Below are 12,177 nucleotides of genomic sequence, written 5' to 3' on the forward strand. Positions count from 1 at the left end.
GACTTCACGACTTTGGCATTTCAAAGAACCTTTTGTCTCCCATCATGAGACTTTATAAGTCTGTCTTCAGTTGTCTCTCAATGTCAGATAGACTCTCCAACTTCATTAATAGGAGCATTGGGGTTAAGTAGGTGTGTCTCTTTTTGTTAATCTCTTTGGGACTTACATTGAGAATCTAGAGTCTTTCTTCCTTGTCAAAATTCGATTCGGATACCATTGCCTTTTCTATCATGTATTTATCTTTCTAGTAAGACCTATTAGCTTCTTTTCCTAAGGGCTTATAGAGACACACTTATGCCTTTGACTAGTTTTTTTTACCTACAACAGTTATTGGTCAACCCAAGTAAAGCCAAGTTTATGATCTTCAACATGTTTAAGATCCATGACTTGCACCTCTACTTTTAGGAGTAAGAGATTGAGACCATGGAAATGCACTTATTTTTGGGAGCTCATTTCAATGTGCATAAGGCCCTTCAACCCCATCTTAGCAAAGAATATAGCTCCCCTACCCTCCTCAATATAGAGTGTTTCTAGACTTAGTTCTAGGACATTTCGTCCAAGCTACACCTTATGGATATGATCATCAAGTCTATTATCCTCTATAGTTTAGAAATCTGGGGCTTGAGTATGCTAAAAATTGATTGGGCCAAGATTGTTGGAAATATTATTTTTGGACTTTTGATGCCCCACTTAGATACCCTATCTTTGAATGCATATTTACTCCAATTACCTAGCTCAAATGGGATCAAAATATATGGTTGAGAATCTTATTCTAGGAAATTTCCAATGGTATACAACACTCCCTCTAACTCCATCGGAATGAGGAGATATGAAAGATTTCATAGGATGACCCATCCAAAGTACAAGTTGGCTAACCCAACTAGTTTTACAAGTCATCCCCATAAGTGAACATACAAACACTACAAATAAAGGGCATATGAGTTTATTTTAATGTGAGTTCATCAAAGAATATATATGAGGTTGCAAGAGGAGTCGAAGAATAACTTTTGGGGTGATTCTTGGAGTCTAAATGTCGAAGCCAAAATGTGATTTATGGAGTGAACGAGTCATGTTGAAAGTTTTGCTATATATTTTTGTGTGTGATGTTTCATATCTTGAAACTTGGGGGAGCTATAGAGAAGATAATCATGTACCTATGATTAAAATATTAGACATTGGTTCACTATAATTTCAGAGATATGGTCTAAGGAAGTTAGGCTTCCTGAATACTCCCAAAATCTTCTTCAAATATGTCATCTTGCCATTTTCACTATAACTTTTCTTCTAATATGTTTTGGAATGTAAAACTTGGGGGGTATATACACACAAAAAAAAAATATGTACCTGTGTTTCAAATTTTGGACATTGATTCACTATAATTTCAGAGATATGGTCTAAGGAAGTCAGGCTTCCTAAATGCTCCTAAAATATTTTTCAAATTGGTCAACTTGGAATTTTCACTTTAACTTTTGTTCTCGGATGTATCAAATTGTGAAACTTGGAGGATATAGATGGAAAATCATCATGTATGTGTGGGTCAAATTAAATACCTTAGTTTATTATGGTTTCAGAGATATGCTCTAAGGAAGTTAGGCTTCTTGAATGCTCCGAAAATTCTCTTCAAATTGGTCAGCTTAGTATTTTTTTCTATGATGTTTTAGATTATGAAATTTGGAGGAAATTGAGGACAGATATCAAGGTACCCATGGCAGAAATTTTAGTACTTGTTTTGCTAAAATTTTGGAGATAGTATTTGAGGAAGTTAGTTTTCTTGAATGCTCATGAAACATGCTTCAAACAGGTTAGCTTGTCATTTTTTCTATAAATTTCTTTCTGAAATGTTTCAAACTGTGAAATTTGGATGAGACGAAGAAGAGATATTTAGGTACATGTGGTAGAAATTTCAAAACTAGATTTGAAAATTTGGATACATGGCATGCTATGCAAATCATTCTTGGGAAGAAACCAAAAGCAACAAGTTTTTGGACAAGTAGACTTGGTGAAGGAAGAAGCAACAAGTAGACTTGGTGAACGTGGAATAAATTAACAAAGCTACTGAAGAAAAAAGAAACAAGAAGACTTGGTGAAAAAAAAAATCAACGTATATTGTGAAGAGGCAAGCAAACTCAGTGAAGTATGTTAATGCCTATGAATAACTGCAACAATAGGGATTGGTGTCTCTTGCAGGTTTGCACCTACAAACTGATGTGATAGTAGGTTAATGCCTACAAGTTTTTTTATATAAATAAGTTTTGTGGTTTTCTCTCGTAAGGGTTTCCACGTATATCTCATATTACTTATTCAAATTATGATATTGATGTTTTATGATGTTTGAATGGAATTAAATAAGCAAAGAAATTCATTATACTTATTCACGCCCCCTCTTAGTATAATTGTGAATTCCAACACCCTTCTCCTTAAGTTTGGTGTGGGATGCATTTGCATGGTTCCTAAACCCATTGTACAAGCCAAGTTTGGAACCCAACCTTTTCATCCTGATATCATATTACGTTTGGTCTCTTTTCTCTGCAAATTTAGGACATTTTAGGGCTCACTTAGACATAGATATCCAAACTTAGCACCCTGGTTTCCAAGGGTCATCACCTCAACCAACTGTACCTTATGTTTTTCCTCATGGATGTTATTTAGAGGTGTGTCAATTTATATAGTTAGTGTCCATATCCTTAAACTATCTAACCCTTTTCAAGAACTTTTTAGATACACCAAGGATCTTGATACTATTTAAATTATTCCATTTAATAGGATATATACAAATAGTATATACAATCTACTTAGACTATGTCATTGGATAGCCTCAACAATAAGTTGGCCTTCTATTTATAGCATTTCTATGATTTACAAGACAAAATCATTGTTAGTCCCCCTAGACATGGAGACATTGGATGTACACTTTTAGGATACCCTTAAGGTAATTTTAGGTGGGACACTCAAACTCCAAATAGAGACTAATTACCATATATCATAGTCAGATGGGACATGCAAGCTCTATTACTTTCAAGAAACAAAGATGGAAATGCACCTAACCCTTAGATTCTCTCTCTACTACAAGATCAAAGATCATTACTATTACCTTTATTAGGACTTTGTGGTCTCTCCATGGGGTCTTCACACAATGAACCTTTGACATATCACGTGTGTTCGTGGCATAATAAAAAATACCCCTAATTTGACTAAATATTGGAAAATACCTCTAAAAATAAAATTATTTAACCCCCTATCAATACAAACCCAATACACCTTCCTAATTTAAAAAACCCCTACTTTCACTAGATATTGTAGGTATCTATTTTTTATTAACATTTTTTATACCCCTTTCTATTTATCATTAACTTTGAGCTCCATTTTTTATACCTGCCAATATAAAAACCCTTTTCCCCTATATATCCCCCAATATATTAAGTCATTTTTTCCTCATTATATATCCCCCAATATGAACCCACGTGGTATGGTATTGCTCCCTTAGTGAAGCCCTTGTGGGTCTCTCTCTCCACCTTTTTATACTATCGTGATTAGATATTTTCTACACTCGTCAAGAAAGAGGTAATTAAAAAAAAATATCAATCCTTGAATTCCTTGTTATCATTGGTGAATCTTAGGAAGTGAGTTCCTACTTCCAAGTTTCTTCACCAAATTGATTAAGCAAGTTGCACATAGAGGTCTAGGAAACATTAGGATTTAGATGAGTGATACCTCATGTCACTTCTTGGATATCACCATCTTAACATCCCACTTAACGGGAAAGCCTACATCTTTGATACCCATGAGGTGCTCCTCTCTTGTACACTAGTCATGCATCATCATTCGACCAAGAAAAGGCTAAATCAAGATGAATCTAGGGTTATGCTCCTATTGACCCTTAGAATACTTCATAGCCTCAATCAAGGAAAATTTTAAGGTTTAATATTCACAACTAGGATAAATTTTCATGATTTTCCCAAAAACAATTGCTTATTTCCATTTTTTTCTAAAAATGATTCATTCAAGTTTTATAGGATAAAATCATTTTACCTTAAAATTTGTTAAAAATTTATAGATACTAATATAAAATCATTAGAAATTTGAATATTTTTAAAAAAATACCACCAAACATTTTTAATGTTTGCATATCAGGCACTCATAAGATTCACCAAGGTTTCTAAACTTTAAGATAAATTTATATCCCTAAAATTTCCCATCGCCTCAACTAAGCAGCTAATATTCTATTAGGATTTTCTTTAATTCCACCTTGGATGGTTAGAGAGAGTAGGGTTTTCCCACTCTTTTGTTCCCCTTATGATTTTATAATTGGGTTCCCTTAGTCCTAGATACTCCAAGGGGATATTGCTTATAATTAAATTGAATCATTTATAATGATCAAATGACCTCATGTCTTGAACTCTTCTTCATCATCCACTATTAGGGCCATCATGATTTGACCTCATCATTTCTCCCTTTGTCATGTAGTTGTGAGATCTCTAGTCTTGAGGATTCTAATTTCATCATAACTACATTATGTTATACTTTTTTCAATATACTAGCTTATAGGTTTGGGATAGATACTTAGTTCTCTTTTACATTATTTAGATTATTTTTCCAAATAGGAGTTTCTTTTGCACTCCCACGTTATATTTATACACTATATGTATATTTTACTCCCTTTGACCTACTTTATAGTCACTTGAAGAACATTAATAAAATTAGCCTATCTTATTATAAAAAAATTCATAGTAATTCTAAAATGTATTGCTCTGCACCATTCTTATTGAGGGTAACTATTGCATCATTGCATTTAGAACAATACCAATGTGTATGGTATCAATGGCTTTGTGAAAGGAAAAAATATTTTATTGTATCTTGGTTCATTTTTTAAGAGACCCAACTTTTGATTGGAAATTTTGGACTGGATTATTTTTATGTTTGGATTCTTAATTGGCTCATACCTCATCTTGCGATCCTCAATCTAATGGGAAAATTGAGATTGTGAATAACTTTCTAGAGGGATATCGTCATTGCTTTGCATCTAATAAATATATATAATGACTTAAGTGGTCTCCCTTGGTAAAATGATGGGATAACACATTCTTCTGTACTTCATCAAAAATATTCCTATTTATGGTACTTTATGGATATAATGCTCCATTCATCACATCACCCTTGAAATGGGATGCAAACTTTCAAGTAATAGAGGACCACATAAGGAACTAACAAGATGTTCTCAAACTATTCAAGGAAAACTTGATTATAAAACAAAATAGCATGCAAAAACAAAGAGGTCAACATCATAGTGAAAGGGAATTTGAAGTGGGGGATTGATTATCTTTGAGGATACAACCATATAAATATATGTTCCTCAAGCAACAAAAGAAATAAAATAAGTTAGCACCTAGGTATTATGACCCTTACAAGGTGTTGCAAAGGATCAAAAGTATAGCTTACAAATTAGAGTTACATCTATCTCCACATGTACATCTAGTGTTGCAAGTTTCTTAATTAAAGAAGGAAATCATTGACAAGATCCCAATCCAATTGTTTTACCAGAGATTAATAAAGAAAGGAAAATCTGACTACAACTAGAAATAGTCCTTGAAACAAGATTTGAGTAGTTTCAAAATTGAGCAATTATTGAGTACCTCATCAAATGGAATAACTTACTAGTGAAAGGGGAAACACGGGAAGGCGAGTTATTCATGTAAAAAAACACAATTTGTGAAGTTTTGAGGAAAACACTTGTTTGAAGTAATTTTGAGAATGTTAATTATAAAACCCATTATTAATCCTTAGATATTGAGTTATTACATTTGTAAAGCCATATTATTAGGTTAGCTAGAAACTTTCGTTGCTTCATTCATTATAATTGTACCCTTTGTCTCTAATACATATACTAAGGAGGCTAGTCTTAATATCATCTCTTATTGTTTTTGTGTATTGGATTAATTGTAAAAGTAGGTTCCCCCATTGATGTGGATTGTATTCATTAAACTTTTATCATTTTTAAGGTGCTTGGATTATTACATGTAGCCATACAAGGTTAGTGTTTTTCATCCTCAACCCTCAGTTAGTGATAAGAATTTGGACCTTTTGGAATCTTCTTGAAATTCCACACATGTTAGTCCCACATATTTGAGTAATGGGGGTTGACATGGTATGCATGTGTACCATTGTGGTCAACAAGGTAGGTCAACTTTTGGAAGGCATAACTTCCACATACAAGCTCTAATTGAGGTGATTTTTGAACTGTTGGGAAGATCTCAATGTGTAGAATAAAATTTAGGGGACAAATATATGCTTACAAAGCTTTGAACCCAAAAAGTGTCATTTGATGACTCCATATGGATTTTGAAGGTTCGAAACCCCAAATATCCAAACTGCAACCTGCCACTAACTAAAATGGGCCCTACAAGTTAATTCCCCTATTTTTTTCATCATGAAAGTTCCAAGATAGATGAAAAATTATATAGTGGTCTATTTCATATTAATTTGGGAGTCTAGTTTATATTAATGTTTTAGAGGGAAAGAGAACAAAAAATTAATCTTCTAGTTTCAAGGGTATTTTAATTAGATGTAGCAAGCATCTAAGGCTTCAAGAGGGGTATCCCACCTCAAAAGAAGATGGTAGTGAGTTGTGATGTGAACCTTGATGAGGATGCATGGTATTCTAAGTCCTAGGAGCTTCCAATAGTGATTGATGAGTAGAAAAAACTCGTTGCCCCAAATGTTGATCCATAAGTTTTAGGGATGTTAGGTTCATATAAGATAGGTCCATTGTTCTAGTATAGGAACAAATATAGCTTTACCATCTACTACAAATGGGAGGCATATATGGATTATCTAGACATTGTAGGAGGTGTAGGAGAAATTTGGAGTCCCAAAGACTTCTTTTCAAATAATCCATCTTCCTAAGGAATTTTGAAATTATGTTTCAGCTATTTCTTCCATAATTCATGCAAATCCTTCTAGTTTTGAGGAGGAAACAAGTGAGCAAGTATGGCAAGATTGTGGAGTACAATTCCATCATGAAGAATGATGTGTGGGATATTGTACCTAGACCTAAGGGGATTTTCTTTTTCAAGTTGTTGTACAAGGTGAAGCATGTTTTCAATGGAAACATAGAGAAGTATAAATCATGGTTCATAGTAAGGGGATTCTCTTAGAGAGAGGGAGTTGACTATTATAACTTCATTTCAGTTTCCAAGTATACTTCTATTAATACTAGTATGTCTTTATCAATAGATTCCAGTTGGCAGTTATATTAGATAGGTGTAGAGGAAACAGGCTGAAGAATCCCTTTACTGGCTAATTTAAGTAACACGTGCTTGGTTCTCAAGGATTGATGATTGTCTAGGAAATATATTTCTTGGGCAGGAAAAGTACATAGTTGAGATCTTAAAAATAGTTCAAATGATGAATTGTAAACCCTTGTCCACTTCTATGATACCAAACCTAAAATTGAATGTTGACTTAGATTCAAATTTGGTAGATCCTTTAGTGTAGAAATAGTTGATTGGATATTTGATGTATCTAGTTAATGTCAAACTTGATATATGTTTTGCTTTGAACACTTTGAACCAATATATGGTTAAGTTGAGGTAGATCCATTGTGTTTCCACAAAACATGTGCTTGAATACTTGAAGAGCACAATACATTATGGTCTAGGATATGCAAATTCTACCTAGGCAAGTGATGTAGGAGATAGGAAAAGTAACTTGGGTTGTTACTTTAGTTTAGGGTCAAGAGTGATATCGGTACAACGAGAAGTAGGCATCAACAACATTGATTTTAGTATATCCTATGACATGGTAGCTAACAATGTTAGTTGTGAAGCCCTCTGGCTTTATAAGTTGATAGTATAACTTATAGGTGAGATGTTGGATAATGCTAGGATCTATTGCGACAGTAAAATTTGCATAAGAATCTCTAAGAAGATAGTTTTCCATGACCACTCCAAGCACATTGACATTTGATATTATTTTATTTGGGAAATTTTAAGAAAGAAGCAATGGTTTTTGAGCAAGTTATTTCAATTATAGGTTGCAAATCTAATCCTTACAAAGGGGACTTTTGAGATGTTCAAGGAGAGATTAGGTCTGGTGGAAAACACTTTCCTCGTAAAGAGGGAGTGTTCATGTTCTTAATTATTTCCTATGCATCATTAGATCTTGTCACATAGTTTGTGTAGTAGTTCTAGAAAAGAGATGGCATGGTGATGTAGGAGAGTATAGTACACATGCATGCACCTATCTTTGTATTCCAAAATTTCCACCTTCAACTAATTCCAATTTACAAATGGTTGACATTTAGAAATTATATTTTTCATTTCAATAGTCTTCAAATCAATTTATTTCTTGGATTGCATGCATGGACTATTGTTATTTAAGGTGCATATTCCTAGGCCACCTAGCATTTAATATGTGTTATATTCTAAGAGGAAGGACATAATTTTCTAGGTTGCATGAAAAATTTTAATTCCATTTGAGAGGTCAACTTATTGGATACTTTCTCCTAATCATTCCTAGTAAAAATCACTGCACTTGCATCCCTACATGAGGGTGCACTAGGTGATCAGATTAGGATTAAGGTCTAACACAATCAAAGTAAGTGTCTCTTGCATGTTTTTAGATACATTGTATATTCACTATTCTTTCTATTCTGTAAAGGAGATGTAGGACATATCACTATGTTGGTCAGCAAGATTTTGTTTTTCACATGCTATAATGTAGTTTCTTCTTTCCATATTCATTAGAATATAGTGTTGATTTTTATAGGGTCTTCTATACTAATAATTAATTCTAGTGATTTAGTTATTTTTCACAATATTATCCATTATTCCATCATTAATCAATTACACAGAAGACATGACAATATAACATTTATGACGGAAGGATCATGAAGAGACAACTAGACAAGGAAGGTAAGATTTTACCTTGGGAAAACCCACATTGGGGGAAAACTCAACCACCTTTTCCTTAGAGAAATTCCTCAATTCAACAAGAGACATGCCTAGATCATCTAGTCATTAAGAATGCTTGGTCAAACCTGGTCCACAACCTCCTAGTCAAGTCATAGGTCTTCCCATTAATATTGATTTAATATGTTGCCTTTCCTCAAAGGTTTAGTCTTATTCCATCTCAATAATTTAATCTCGTAGCATAGTTATACTTCCAAGGTTTGGTCTTTCAACCTATCCGTTTCCACCAAGACTTCAGTCCTGCAACTTGGTTAAACTTCTGAATTTCAACCTGCAACTCATCCTTCTTTACCAGATATGTGTCCTTCTTTTTCAAGAAAAATTGTGCTTTAGATAAGCTTCTCATCAACCTCATATTCTCCTCCTTTTTAGCCTCATATTTGAATTCTTATTTAGCCTCATATTAGGCTCTTCGCTTGCCTTGGATTAGGCTCTTCACTTTCCTTAGAGTAGGCTCTTTGCTTGTCTCAAATAGATTGAGATTATGTCTTGCTTTGGAAGGAGGTTGAATTCCTCATATGTATAGTCTTTTGTTAGGTCAAATAGGTACCTCTTAGTTTGGGGTTGACTTAGCTTCTTTGGATCCAAAAATTCAATTTTCCTTCTTTTAAAAACGACATGAAGAACATGTCAAATGTTTTCTTTTGACAATAACATGAAGAATATGCTTTACAAGCACATTAATGACCAAAAGTAATAGTTATGAAGACCGACCATAGCTACAAAATTCAACACTCCCTCTTAGCTAAGGTGGTATTCATAATGGTTATCTAGATGCTTTCATGTTAAAAAATTTCTCTAAGAAAAGGTTATAATAAATCATCACCATAATCGAGTCAAAAAAATGTGGCACATGGTGAACCAATAGCCAAGGAAAATTTTAGGGGCTAATATTCACCCATGGGCTAATTTTCTATACTTTTTCCAAAAAAAGGATTCGCTAATTTCCATTTTTTTGTAAAAATGATTTTCCCAAATTTTATAGAATGAAATTATTTTACCCTAAAAATTGCCAAAAAATTATATATAGACTATATAAAAATATTATAATTTGAATATTTCTACAAAAATATATCCAAACATTTTATAGATTTCATATTATGGGCTAGTGGGATTCGCCAATATTTCTAAACTTTAAGATAAATTTCCATCCTTAAAATTTTCCTTGCCAATAGCATCAATCAATTACCATAGTCTAGTCAAATAACCTTGACACATGGTAAGTTAACAACATCAACAAGTTACCATAATTTGGGTCAGTACCTCAAACCATTGGTATATCCTCACCATAAATTGGGTCAGTACTTCAAACACATGGTACATCCTTGCCATAATTTGGGTAAATACCTCAGACATATGATACATCCTTACCATAATTTGGGTCAGTACTTCAAGCATATGGTACATAATTTAGCTTCAACTAGCCACCATAATTCAGGTTGGTACCTGACACATGAAATCTAGACCAGTCTTGGTACACCATCATTCGGGTCAATATTTTTGACATGTGGTGAATCTCCAAAGGCTACACTCTCATTGAATAATTTGGCGCCTAATGCTAAATGAACTTGATGCTTCAAGACCATTCTTCCTCATTCAGGTCAATATACTAGACACAGGAAGAATTATTGTCCTCTATCAAACCTTTCTCCCGAATTCAGGTCAATATACTTGACACAAGGAGAATGGCAATCCATGATGTTATCTCATCAACGCTCCCTCTCACTATGAGAGACATTCTCAAAAAGTCCAACCTTGTCCCTGAAGTATACAAACTTCACTTTGGACAAAGTCTTTGTAAGAATACAACTATATGTTCATCAGTAGAAACATATTGGAGCTTCACTACGCCATTTTTTTCATTTGCACCTGATCAAACAATCATGTAAGCCAAATCCATACTACTTCACAACTCATCATTCAAGTTGCAATATAATCAACCTCTAAGTGCAACATATGTCTTCTTCCTACACATTGAAATGATACTCTTTCTATCTTCAACAATATTTGCCCAATATAATTTGTGAATCCCTGTAGTTTTGTTTCTTTGTTTGAGTCATATCTCAAACCATAATTGATTGTGCCATGAAAAATTGTACCTTTCTTGGTAATTTACCACATTTCGAGTTACATGCTCAACTATAAATTGATATTCTTCTTTTACTAGGTCCATCATCATGGCTACTTTCCTGTTACCCTAATTGCGTGTGTTTTCTAAAATAGATCTTGTCGTGGTAAACCTGGTTTCTCCCTCTTCCATTAATACTATTAAAGTGCATCCTTTATCTAGTCAAAATCCTTTATTTGAAATCTATATGTCAAGTCCCTCTTAAGCTAAAAACAAGGGTTCCTTAAGAAGCCTTAATTTCTCCCTCTAAAGAAAATCAATGTTACTCCCTTTGACACATGAGTCCTTCTTCTTTTTGTAAAAAACAAATCATATAGGATCAACCTTGTTCCATCAATAAAAGTGTGTCAAATATAAGGAGCCTTTACAAATCATTCTTTTTCTTGAAAGTATAGGAATTCTTCATATACCTCACAAACTTGAGATAGCTCTTGTGTACACTTGTCTCATTGAGGAAAGATGATCTCTACATCCATCTGATGTAACTTTTAACATAAATCACAAAGATAATAAATTATCATATAAGTGTACCTCATAGCTGGAGGAAACGTATTTTCATGACCCTCTCCCTCTTTCTGGGAGAACCTTCTATTCTCAACTCTTGCTTTGTACTTGCACATACTATCAATTGTTGCATGCTAAACCATTGACTTATCTTTGGCACAATCAATGTATACTTCAAACTTGTTGATCTTCCTTCTCCCTCTAAGCCTAGATCTCATCTAGTACAATATCTCTCATCACAAATCATGATTCTAGGAAATTCCCCTTGCTTTGCTTCCTTCTTCCACTTCTTCCATCTGCTCTCCAGAGCCTTTGCAGCTTTTACTATGTACCTGCAATCCTCACTAGGAGGCCATGGAAGAATAATTACAACCAATAAAAGGATATAAAGAAAAGAGAATATCTAATAATAACAATAGTAATAATAAAATAAGAGAGATATAAAATACTTATCTTTTGAGGATTATAGGTAATGTCAGCTCCCTCTTGATCTTAGCTTTCTTGCATCCATTTTGCAACTTTATTAACCTCATCTACTTCATCATCATGATTTCATTCCTTTCTTGAATGAGCTAGGGT

At 33.6% G+C, this 12,177-nt stretch overlaps 1 protein-coding gene across 1 annotated transcript in view; it reads left to right on the plus strand.

Annotated features, from left to right (window-relative positions):
* Window positions 1–12,177, plus strand: part of LOC149154742 (fumarate hydratase 1, mitochondrial-like) — a 182,106-nt gene that overhangs the window by 105,598 nt on the left and 64,331 nt on the right. The window lies entirely within an intron of this gene.

Source organism: Pinus tabuliformis, chromosome 9 (assembly GCF_031772625.1).
Source record: "Pinus tabuliformis cultivar Carrire ecotype Pingquan chromosome 9, CPIR1, whole genome shotgun sequence".
In the NCBI taxonomy this organism is placed as follows: Eukaryota; Viridiplantae; Streptophyta; class Pinopsida; order Pinales; family Pinaceae; genus Pinus; species Pinus tabuliformis.